We start from the raw sequence: 11,679 nt of genomic DNA on the forward strand, positions 1-11,679 counted from the left end.
ACGGAGCCTCTGCGAGCGGCCATCCCCCTCAGGCCACATTCCCCGCTCCCACACACGGCTACCTCGGCCAGTGCTGCCCAGTACCGCAAGTTTGCGGCGTGGGGTTCGGGCGTGTGCCGGGGTGGGGGACATGGGGCTCTGCCCGGGGCCAGCAGCACGGAGGTACCACCCGTGAGCGAGCTTCTCTCGGGGCTCTGTCGCTCTCTCAGAGGGTGATCCGAGGAATAAGCAGCTACGGTTCCACAAATCCTCTTACGATAAAACTTGGTACGAGCCCTGGCATCCTCTCCCGAGCCTTTTATCACCGGGGCTGCTCACTCGGGTTGAACCATCAGGGTTTGTCCCTGGTTTTGCTTTCTATTTTAACAACTTGATTTCCCAGCACCGTGAATAAACATCAGCGTCTCTGCAGGAATCAGCTGAGGCTTCCCAGATGCTGTACACAATTAACCTGGTTGCAAATTTAGCAGTCCCAAGTACAGTACTTACAATCTTATCTCGAGTGGGTGGGTATACTGGAAACTCCTGAGCATCTTAGCCACATTCAGTGAGTAAGTAGGCTGAACACAACAGATCTATGGCGTTGATGGCTGATCTGAATTTTAACCACACTGCAGTTAATGTTTTTTCCCTCTTAATACTTTTTTTGTCTTTTTTTGTTTTTGTTTGTTTGTTTTTCCTAGGATAATGGGTGGGAAACAGATTGAGTAACACACACACACACCAAGTACAGATACTTTATCCATTGAACTAGTGTATGCTAAATGTCTTCTCTTTTTTTTTTACCCTCAGGATGTAAACAGTGAGTTCAGGCTTTGTGTAAGAGTCCAGTTGCTCTTTTCACTGGAAAGGGAGGATTGGTTGTTGGGGTAATGAATTATTCACTGTTGGCTGGGTATATTTTACTTTACAAGACTTCTGCTGCTGCTGTTGTTGCTAAGTCCTTCCAAATTTAAATCAGATTTGGATTTAGGTTCTCTGAGATACTTGTTCGTGTTCCATGACAAAACCAGATTTATTTATTGCCATTTTTATTCCCTGAAATTCATGAAAACAATGCAGACATCTGTGTATTTTTTGTACTTAAGTAATTACAGAATTTGAGTGCATTTTTTATGTGAGATTTTAGTGCAAGTGTCAGTGTGTCTTTAATAATTTATGGCAAAGGTGTATTTCAGATCGTTGGAAGTAGGCAAAGTCCAGATGTGCCAATATCAGAAAAGCATTTTTCTGCCTTACAGAACATGGGGGTAGGGTATGTGAATATAATTTCTAAACAGTGTCAGCAAAAGCTGAGTTCTATTTTCAGTCACACCAAGTGTTCGCCCATATTAGGCAAGCATATTAGTTCCTGAAAGCAGTATTTGTTCCTGAATCATCAGACATTCGTGTGGATTTTTTGGGTTTTATTGTCCAAATTCAGTTTCACTGCTGTGATTCATACTCTCTCTCTGCTTGCAAAGCAGAAGAAATTAACCAGAGCTTTCTAAGGAGAATTTTCCATGAACTGGAGAACCTGCTTAAGAAACGATGGTATCATGTGGCCAATGGAAAGAAGTCTATGAACGTAGAGAAATATCTGGATAAACTATAGAATCTTCTTTTAAAAAACTTCAACTACCAAGCAGTTTTGCTCTATCAAACAGTTTGTTGCAAATAACATAATCAAAATATCTTGGCAATTTTCTCCTGACATGTTTTCCTGTTTGTTTATTTTTAATCAATAAAACAGTTTTGTTTTGGGTCATATAATATTCTGGAAATTTCTCCACCAGCTGTCAAGCAGTTTGTTGGAACAATTTCTGCTTCATTATTCAACCAGTTTGAAGGTTTTCACTCTTGTGGTATTTGGCAGGGTAAGTATTTTCAATACCTGCAACTGACCATCTTATTAACTGTGAAAAATTTCACTTGAACAATAAACAGTGTTCTGCCAAAGAATCACAGCAAGTTATTCCAAAGTACATTACTCAATCAAAAATCTTGGGCAGCATTCATATGACCTTTGCCTGCTTTCAAAATGTTGCATTTTTTTCCTCCAGAATTCTCTATTGAGTAATATGGGTTGTTTTTGGAAAGACAACATGAGTTTCAGCAAAGCAGTTATTGTATTTGGGATAATGATATTTAAAGGGACTCACCTTGCAACCTTTACATGCACAAGCAGTTAACTGTTACTTACATAAGGACAACAGAGACTACTTGTATGTACAAGGTTTGTAGGGTCACACTCAAAGACCCCAGATAAGACAAAGCATTTAAGAGTAGAAATTAGTTATGTCTTTTGCTGAATAGAGCTGGAGTTCTGATCTGGGGCCGTAACTGACATGGTGGTGGATGGTCCTGGAGTTCAAAGCTTTTGTAGGAGTCTGACTTCATGTTTTCAATGCCAAATGAAGAAAGTATTTGGAAAAAGTGGATATGTGAAAAACAAGAAGATAGAAATGTATTAACAGGTGAATACAGGACAGTAATAAGGGCATTACTTCCAGGACTTTCAGGCAGGCTTCTCCAGCGTCAAAGAAAGCTAGCAAAGATGCTAAGCTTCTTGTATAGCTCCTATACACTACGATTTCTTACAATGAAATTTTTGCCATTGACATCAAAGTTTTCCACAGAAATTATTTTGTTTGTCAAAACTTTCCCTAGGACAACATCTCAGTTTCAGGGGAGGATGTCAGGACTGGAAGAGAAAGAGCCTTTCATCAAAACACTTTGCTATAGGTAGTCCAGGGCAGCACCTGATCTGCAGATGCCCTAATCCCCATTGACTAATCTGTGTTGCACTGTCTCTCTCTCTTTTTTTTTTTTTTTAATGGGAAACAATTTTATTTTATTTCCTTGAGGAGCCAAATGTTTTCAGATAATTTCAAATGTTTCATGCAGAGGAATTCCTACTTTCTTGCCAACCTTTCATATGCGACTTGGAAATCTGAAGGAACTTCATGCTTACATAAAAGGTTCTCAAAAGGGCAAGATTTGGCCACTGGGAAACTGAAAAAATATTTTGCAAATTACTTTCTTTTTTTTAATGATTAAGTTGCTCAAAGTTTAACAAATTGGGATATGGCTTTTCCAAATTAATAATAAAACAAACAAAAAACCAAACCAAACCAAAAAACACCAAAACAGAAAAGGAGCATTAATTTGTCCTATATTACAGAAACTGTTTGCACCCTTAGGTCAGTATTTCCATTCCAAATCTGTTCTCCAGGGATGTATTACTTAGCCATAAACATTCATTCAGAACTGCAATGAGGCATAGCAGGGTATCAAACTTGACCGCATCCTTGGATAATTTGTAAATGGCAGAAAGGCAATCAAAAAAGGCAATTAATTTTTGCCTCTTTCAATTCAAAAGGTGACTCCCACTCTTTGGGCACATAGCCTACATTGCTGAAGAGTTCACTTGTGCAACCTAAGTAGGAAAACAAATAGGAACTAACTTTTTCATCTCCTGCAGGGACTCAGACTGATGTATATTTACTGTGTTAAAAAAGCAAATATTTATACAGTTGCATAGATTTTGAATAAAATTCAGTTGTGGTGAAAGATGTTGCATCCCCTGATGACGTCAATAGAGTGACAATTCTGCTCACCGTGACTTTTATGTCTGCGTTTAAGAGTTAAATAAACAAAAAAGAGTGTTAGGAATTATAAACAGCCAGGAGATAAGAAACTCTCAGGAGCTGAGATTATTTTGCTGTTGGTGGATGGAGAAAACTCTGTGTGTGTCATGTTAGCTCAAAGTATGTCTTTAATCATGCATTGGAACATATAAAGAAACTTCTTCCTGGAACACTTATCTGGAAACATGGTAAGAGGCACAGGCTGTTGCCATTGTTTCCAAAATACAGGATGCCAAGTGGGAGAGTGGCTCAGCCCTAGGAAGCCCAGTAGCATCTTCTTGGCATCAGAAGCTCTCCCTTACTATGGTAAAGGCAGAGTTTCTGAAACTGGAGACCTCTCTGGCGTGGGTCCTGCTGGGCATCTCTCCACTTTGGGGAAGGTGAAACATGATCCCCATGGATGACAGCATTCCTCCAAGTGGATTGCAAAGCTGCCCTGCCTGCTTAGGCCATGAAATGGCTGGAAGCCTTGGAAGGGATGCAAACCAGGGAGCAATAAAAATCTGACTAAGCTTCACATCTAGGCTTTTAGGTAGGAGGGGACTCTGGAACTCACGCTCAGAAGAAAGAGACAAGGGACGATTGGGTTTTTCCTCTCTTTGCTGCAAGGACATGTTGCCAGTTAGTGCTGTCTTTCTCGAAGTCATCTTGCAGCCATCTGGCTGAAGTACTGTAGGGTTTGGGGTTTTTTCCACATTTACTGGCCCCTTGTCATTCTGAAGCATCAGCACCATTTCCTTCTGCTCAGCTATTCATTTCTTATTGAGCTAGGCCAATGCTGGAAATCGTGTTCACAGAGATTTTCCTTCTTCTTTGATATCATTATTCAAAGTTCCACTCTGATGAAATGCTAAGAAATGAACAGACCTTCCACCAAAGACATGCATTTGTATGCATTTTGAGACATAATTCATGGCACCATATGACATTACCCTTACGATAAAGATGATTCACTGCTGTGGGAAATAAATACCAATGTTCAAACAAATCTTTCCTGACTTGTTGAGAAGTAACTCCAGGCCCTGAAAATTCCTTCTCATCACACTGCACAAAAGGAGGCATTATGTTAGTGATATGACTATGGGTCTAGGTGAGAGGGAAAAAAGGAAAGACAGATTGTTGGCATAAGGATCTGTCTAACTTATAACACCTGCACATGCACAAGTCCCACACCTACTAGCACAGAGGTAGGTGACCAGGAGAGGAGCACTTATTTGGGCAGTGCAGAGAGAGGCTGGGGAAAAGTGATTTGTGTGCAGCAAATTCCATGGCAAAGCAAGATACTGCTATCAATGCTGTTACTGGTTAAACACTGTGAGCTCCTCTACACATTCCAGTCAGTTTCAATGGCTCCATAGTAAGGAGATAGGTCTGAGAATTGCAAAGAAACAGTGGTGCAATAAGACCCACTGTTCTGACTCCATCATGATATCTGTGCTTCTCACAGATATAATTTATTTTGCTGTTTAAAACTTTTCTCTGTTTTTCCACTGTCTAAATAAATAATAATACCTTTTTTTAAGTGGTAAAAAGGAGAAGGAAAGAACAGTAAGATGTGCAAAAAGGAGGGGGGCAAGAAGATGACCACCTGCACTTTTTATATTTCCATTACTGTTGAAAACAACAGCACTTGGCATCACGCAGAACCTTTCTGTCATTATGTGTTTTACTGTACTTGAAGACTGTTTCAGAAAAATGTTTCAGATTAAAATGTCAATTTTTATGCTCAACTGGGCCCAGGTCTATGTGTTTAGAAGTATTTTTCCATGGGTTCCTGGTCTCCACACATTCTTCATTCTGCATGGCTGCAAGTCATGCCTCATAAAGGTGAGAATGTGGCATAACTGTGCAGACTTAAAACCACAGTTCTTTCTGGTATGCTTTACAGTTTTATGTATGGCCAAATGTATGGCCAAATTCTAGTTACTTTAGTTGATTCCATGGGCTGACACAACCTGACTAAGAGAAATCAAGAGAATCTGGATTCAAATTAAAATATACACATTTTCAAGCACAATTGTGTTCACAAAAGCTGAAATAATATGTTTGATCCATTCAGGTGCCTTTAGCAGAAATTTACCTTTACATTACTTTTATAATTAATATATTATTTATATTAAATTAATAAATTTATTTGATAGAATATAATTATTTTATATATATAACATTTATATTGAAAATAAAAGAGTTTCAAGATATTTAAAAGTTCAATCAGAGAATAACATATTATGATGGATAGCAGAGTTCATAGGGATTTTTGTGTTTTCAAACCATGTGTAACCATACAGCATTTGATGGAGTAAACTCCTTCTGTCTATAGTGCAGAGTACTGATGCAGCTACAATTGCGAGCAAAGTGGAATGTTATCAGAGCTACAGACTAAAACCTTGAGTCACTCATCAGTATTTCTGTTGATGTATAAACTGCAGTCATTTCTGTGACGAGAAACAGAAGACAAAAAATGGAGTATTTTTAAAGTGTACCAATGAGTTTTCAGAACTTAGAAATCAGTTATAATTTTGCAATGTTACGTTATTTTATAGCCTTTAAAAATGCTCATTTTATTAGTAATACCTTAAACATCATCCTTTGTGAATGAATGGAATCAGTATCAAACAAAATGAGACTTCGTATGACGCTTTAATTTCTCTTTTTATGTTTGAACCTTCATTGCTTTTTACTTTTCTTTTCTAGTTTCTAATCAATTTCCCCAATGCTTTCCTCAATTTTGAGAATGGAACATTAAAATAATTTCATATTTAATTAAATTATAAAGCCCCAGTTAGAACTTAACACCCAATAAATAGAATCTAAATAAAGCAATTATTGCTCAAAGGTAATTTTTATGTATTTCTTGTGAAATAGATGATGGTGTATTTTTGCTGGCTTTCAGTACAAATCTGTTGAATAATCACAAAGTAAAACAATATATCTTTGAGATTCATTTGTGCTATGAATTTTTAAATTGTTATTTTCCTTTGGTTTTAATTTGTGCCTTTTTGAACATCTTTGCTACACCAAGTTGCCATTGCTGTTTGTCCCAATGAAGGTATTGCAGGAGTGGTAATTGCAAAACAGATGAGGAAATTTCCTATTATACATCACCTACACACTGTTCATGTGCACTTTCCTAATTTCCTAATTAAACTCAATCCTGTATCTTCTCTGTGGGAACTCTCCAATGATTCTGAGCCCATCTTCACTACACACACCAACAACCCATGGCTCAGTTCCCTTCACTGCCCCTATGCTACCTGAAAATGTGTGCTATTCTTCTGCTTTGCTCCCTGTGTCACATATGTCATTTCACAAACCCCAACAACCTTTTGTCAAGACACAGATTTCCCCATCTTTCTTTAACAGTTCACAGGATTTTGAGCTTCTCCTTCTCTGAAGTCACTTCACTGAAATACCTTGTCACAAAGACAGGATGACCACCTTTTTTTCTCACTCTCCCTCCAGCCCCTCCTTGTGGACCTTAACTGTGGTCTCTGAAGCAATGCCTGAGCTGGATGTGGAGATTTACATGGCAGGTGAGTATTTGCTTCTATTCTTTGCTAAAAATTTACTTTAGCTCAATAAAATGCCATCTCAGGACCCCTCTTTTGGTCCCATGAGTTTTTTGTGTAGGTGGGATCTCACTTTGAGGCTACAATGCACCTGCCTTTTCCTCTGAGATGTTAAAGAACCTTTGTGTTCATTCTGACCAGTTTTCATACTGCCCACTTCACTGATGAAGCAAAGAGAGGAGGTAACCTGCCAGGAGAAGTTTCTTCATGTTTTTCTTCCCTTCATTGGTAGCTGGTCTTGAATGACAGGAGGCGAATACCTTCTCCTGGCTCAAAGAGGTCACTGCAGAATGTCATGTATGCTCTCCATTGGGAAAAGGGAAGAGATTTTCTCTAAAGCTGCCTATATTACACCTACTTTGTAGAAAAAGAGGGCTTTACTCTATGATGCTGCATTACCACCCCTTCCATAAAATTTAAAAATGTGAAAACTTCCTAATCCTTGCACAAGCATTTAGCCATGAGGTTTTTACTGCTACTAATAGGAGTCTTTCAGCTAAATCTCTACATCTCTCTGTAATTACCCACACAAGAAGTAATGTTCTGTAATACCATTCAATCTCTATTTTCATGTCATGCCACAGTCTAATATTCCTCATACCATGGCAAATATGCCTTCACAAAATAGCCTGAGATAGAACAAAATAAGATCCATGTTCAAGTGAGAAGCACTCAGTGAAACAGAATCCTGTCTAGTGACTTGATAAGCCAGACCATAAGGATATAAAAAGTGCAGGGATGGTTTGTGCCAGATACAATCTCTAGTTGGAAGATTTGGTTCTAAAAACCCATGAGAAAAAGAACTCATTCTATTCACTGAACGGAAAAAAGAAAAGCCAGGATATCTGAAATAAAATAGAAACTATTCGAACTATACCCTTCACTTTATTTCCAATCAAGGTTACCACTGGATGGCTATAGAACAAGCCCAAAAACACACAGAAAAGTGAAATGTTCAGCCAAAATCAGAGAAGAAGCTTGTAGGAAAGAAAAGACACTGATTTGCAATCTTCCTTCAGTTCAACAGAGTTCTCTACATTGTAGGGGATATTACAGTGAGCTTCAAAAACCAGCCTACAGAGCAGGTTTTTTAGTTCCAGGGTCTCCATAACTTTCCTTGTTTCATATGGGATACAAGAAGCAAGATGACATTTGTTTTAAAATGATTGACTGAGGATTTCACTGGAGGTCTTTTGCAATTGACCTTCTGAGAGAAAAACAGAGAGATTTGAAATGAGAGAGGTGGAAAGCTTTTTCTACCCATCATCCACTTACACTGGACTGCCTATGAGTGGGTGAAACATAGGTAAAACAAATTAATAGTTTAAAAGAAAGTTCTAAGTCAGAAAAGTTGTTTTTGCTGTACATTGAATGACCTATAAGAGGCAACTCATTCCCAGGAGATACAGCAAGAGTCTCCACTTTGTACCAGCTCATGGAACAGCAGACGTGAAATTAGTCCAAATAATTAAACAATATTAAATTACAGTAAATGCTAATCAACAAACATCTGTGGAAAATGGATGTTTGCAAACTGACTTGATGTACTGACAAGTTTGGTTGAGAACCATAAAAATTTTTAAAAATGCAAGCTTGAATAAGATATTTGACTTATCTTCCCAATATCCTGAGACTTTCTAAAGTTACAAGCAAAGGCATAGATGTCAAAAAAATAATATTAAGCCCTAACAAATGGGAAACAATTCATAGATAATGTCAGTGGTACAAAATAACCAACCACATTGCCTAATTTTTCAGATAAATAAAAAATGTGTTTTGAAATGGCTACATACTAAGTCATCCATAGGAGAAAAGTGCAGACCATACCTAGAGAATGAGCAGCTTCTCCAAGAGAAAAAATTACTATGAATATTAGCATGTTATTGGATCTGCATCCTGGACATCTCACGTTGCTATATTTTCTTTTACAGAGTTAACAAAATCCTCATTTACATATGTTGTAACTTAAGAAGCTGAAGTTGAGCTTTTTTAGCATATCACAACTATTTAAATATTTGTCCAGTTCAGCTTTCTAAAATTAAGGAAATCTGTTGAAAAGTTACAGTGGTTTTCAGGAAAAGCCTGGAAAATGAAATTGAAAAATATATCTTCCAGTGCAAGGTTCAAGAGACGTTGTCTACTTAATTCATCAAGAGATAAGTTAATCACAGTCTTTAAATACCTACATGGGAAACAGAAATTTCATAATAAGATGGCTCTTCAACAGAGCTAAAAAAATGTAACAATATCCAATAGCTTGGAATTGAACCTTGACAAAATTAGGCTCAAAATTAGGTGCATTTTTTTTAACAGTGATGGTACTGAGCCACTATAATAATGTACCAAAGATTTCCATAGATTCTTCAAGGTACTCTGTTTTCAATAACATTGCATTTTTAAAGGATTTTATGTATTTCAAAAATTTTTTATCTCAGAAAAATCCATCAGCCTTTTTTAGCAGGTCATCCTTTGTGATAAACCAATCCCTATGAGCTCTACACTTTGTAGAACTCATGATAAGGGCCCAAATATTTTTATATTTTAAAAATTAGTCTTTCAGGACTGGTAATGATAGCTGCAGATTGTACATGGACTTTAAAATTCAGATAAGTTCAAACAAAACATTTCAAAAGGTAGCTAAAAAGTAGCTGCCCAAATCACTTAATATACAACAAAATAGGAAAACAATGTAGGTTTTCTTTGTCTTAATGCCATATACAAAAAGCAGACAAACAAGCTGACTAAATATTTTTTTATTGACAGCAAAATCTAGTGTGAAAATTCAGCTGATGAATATCCTTGTGATTTTCCTCTGGTCTAGTGCCTACTATCAGATGTTTCTAACTAAAGAACTCCCCAAAATGATACAGGAGCCCAGGCTGTTATAAAGAATTATTTTGAAGCATCAAGAGCATGATGTTATTTTGCCTAATGATAAAACCTGGATTTCTACTGGTGAAACCAGATGAGCTCCAAAATGCTTAAAAATGCTTAAAAACCACAAATGGAGCAAATTCAGGCAATTAAGAGAGTGACCTCCAAAACCTCTCCACCTAACTGGTATCAGATCTGAGATGCTGCAGATAACTCCATATTTTTTTCAAGAAAAAGTCATCAAGTTTGAGGAATTCTGCTAGGTTCAAGAATGCTGCCATTCTCAGAAGGAGTACAGCAGCTAGGTAACTGTCTCCATCTTTAAGGACATTTCAGTTCAAGGATCTTCTCTGAAGATTTTACTGTGACTTTATAGGAGATGTGGGTTTAGTTACCTTGAAATGGAGAATTCATCTCAGGTTACCCACCTCTTACATGGCTGCTCTAACAACAGGCTATTGTACAAAACACTATTTATTTTTCTTAAGAAATGAAAATGTCTGTCACTTATAAGTGAAGGCCTGACCCAGTTACAAAATTACACTTTGTGCAACTGGCATGAGAATCCCAGCCATACAGAAACTCCTTATTCTTGGACAAAGACACCATCTTGAGTAACCCTGTGTTTGTTATTTCATATTAGGGAGCTAATTAACATTTTCTGCTCACTCCCCCATGTCTTCACCCAAATCAGATGTGCAGAATATCATGCATCCCAGAGTTAAGTACCCAACTCCTCATTTGACACAAGAAACCTCTGAATATCATACCACTATGTCCCACTCAAACTCTACCACATCATATGTGATGAGATAGGTCAGGGCATATCAAGGCAAGTTGGCCAGCAAGGGCTGCCTTGAGAGAGTGGGGAAGGAAAGAAAACACTTGTTGGAATGTATCAAAGAACTGATCTACAATAAAAAAAAACAAACACCAAAACAAACAAAGCCCACACAAAACCAAATAAGCAAATAAGAAAAAACTCACACACCTTTTTTTCCTTTTGTTAGGTAAGTTTTATTCAGGGTCATCTGTTCCCCATGCCAATTCACCACATCAGGAGTGAGTGGGTTTAAGGACTAGCCTACTAACATGGTTACTGGAAGAGAAGAACTTAAAACTATCCTGTAAATGAAAGATGAAATTATCCAAAGTCTCCCCTACCTTCAGTTCTGTTTCAAAAAATCTCCATCAGATCAAAAGAATAATGGTAAAGCAACTTCTCCTAATCATGCCAAATCAAGAGCAAGAGTCCAGCAATAACTACAGAAATCAAACCAATGTCATATTGATTTTTAAAAAATGGAAAATCTAGAGGAAATTAGGCAAAAAAGGAAGACTATATGATTTCTAGGAATCATGAGAAATTCTAGACATTCTAATAAATCTAACGTAAGACATTATAAAAGAAATAACAACTTTAAGCATTCTATGAAGACCTCACACCTGAGGTAAGAGGCAAGACTCAAGAACTCAAGAACAAAGTAAGCCATAAGTTTTCTTCACCTCCTGCTTCAGCGGTTCTAATTAGGAGCTGAAGTGCCAAGTGAGAATTGAGAGAAGAAGAAAAATTGGAAAAGGTAATAATTTAATCAGTACAGTAAACA

Source organism: Corvus brachyrhynchos, unplaced genomic scaffold (assembly GCF_000691975.1).
Source record: "Corvus brachyrhynchos isolate BGI_N302 unplaced genomic scaffold, ASM69197v1 scaffold32, whole genome shotgun sequence".
Lineage (NCBI taxonomy): Eukaryota > Metazoa > Chordata > Aves > Passeriformes > Corvidae > Corvus > Corvus brachyrhynchos.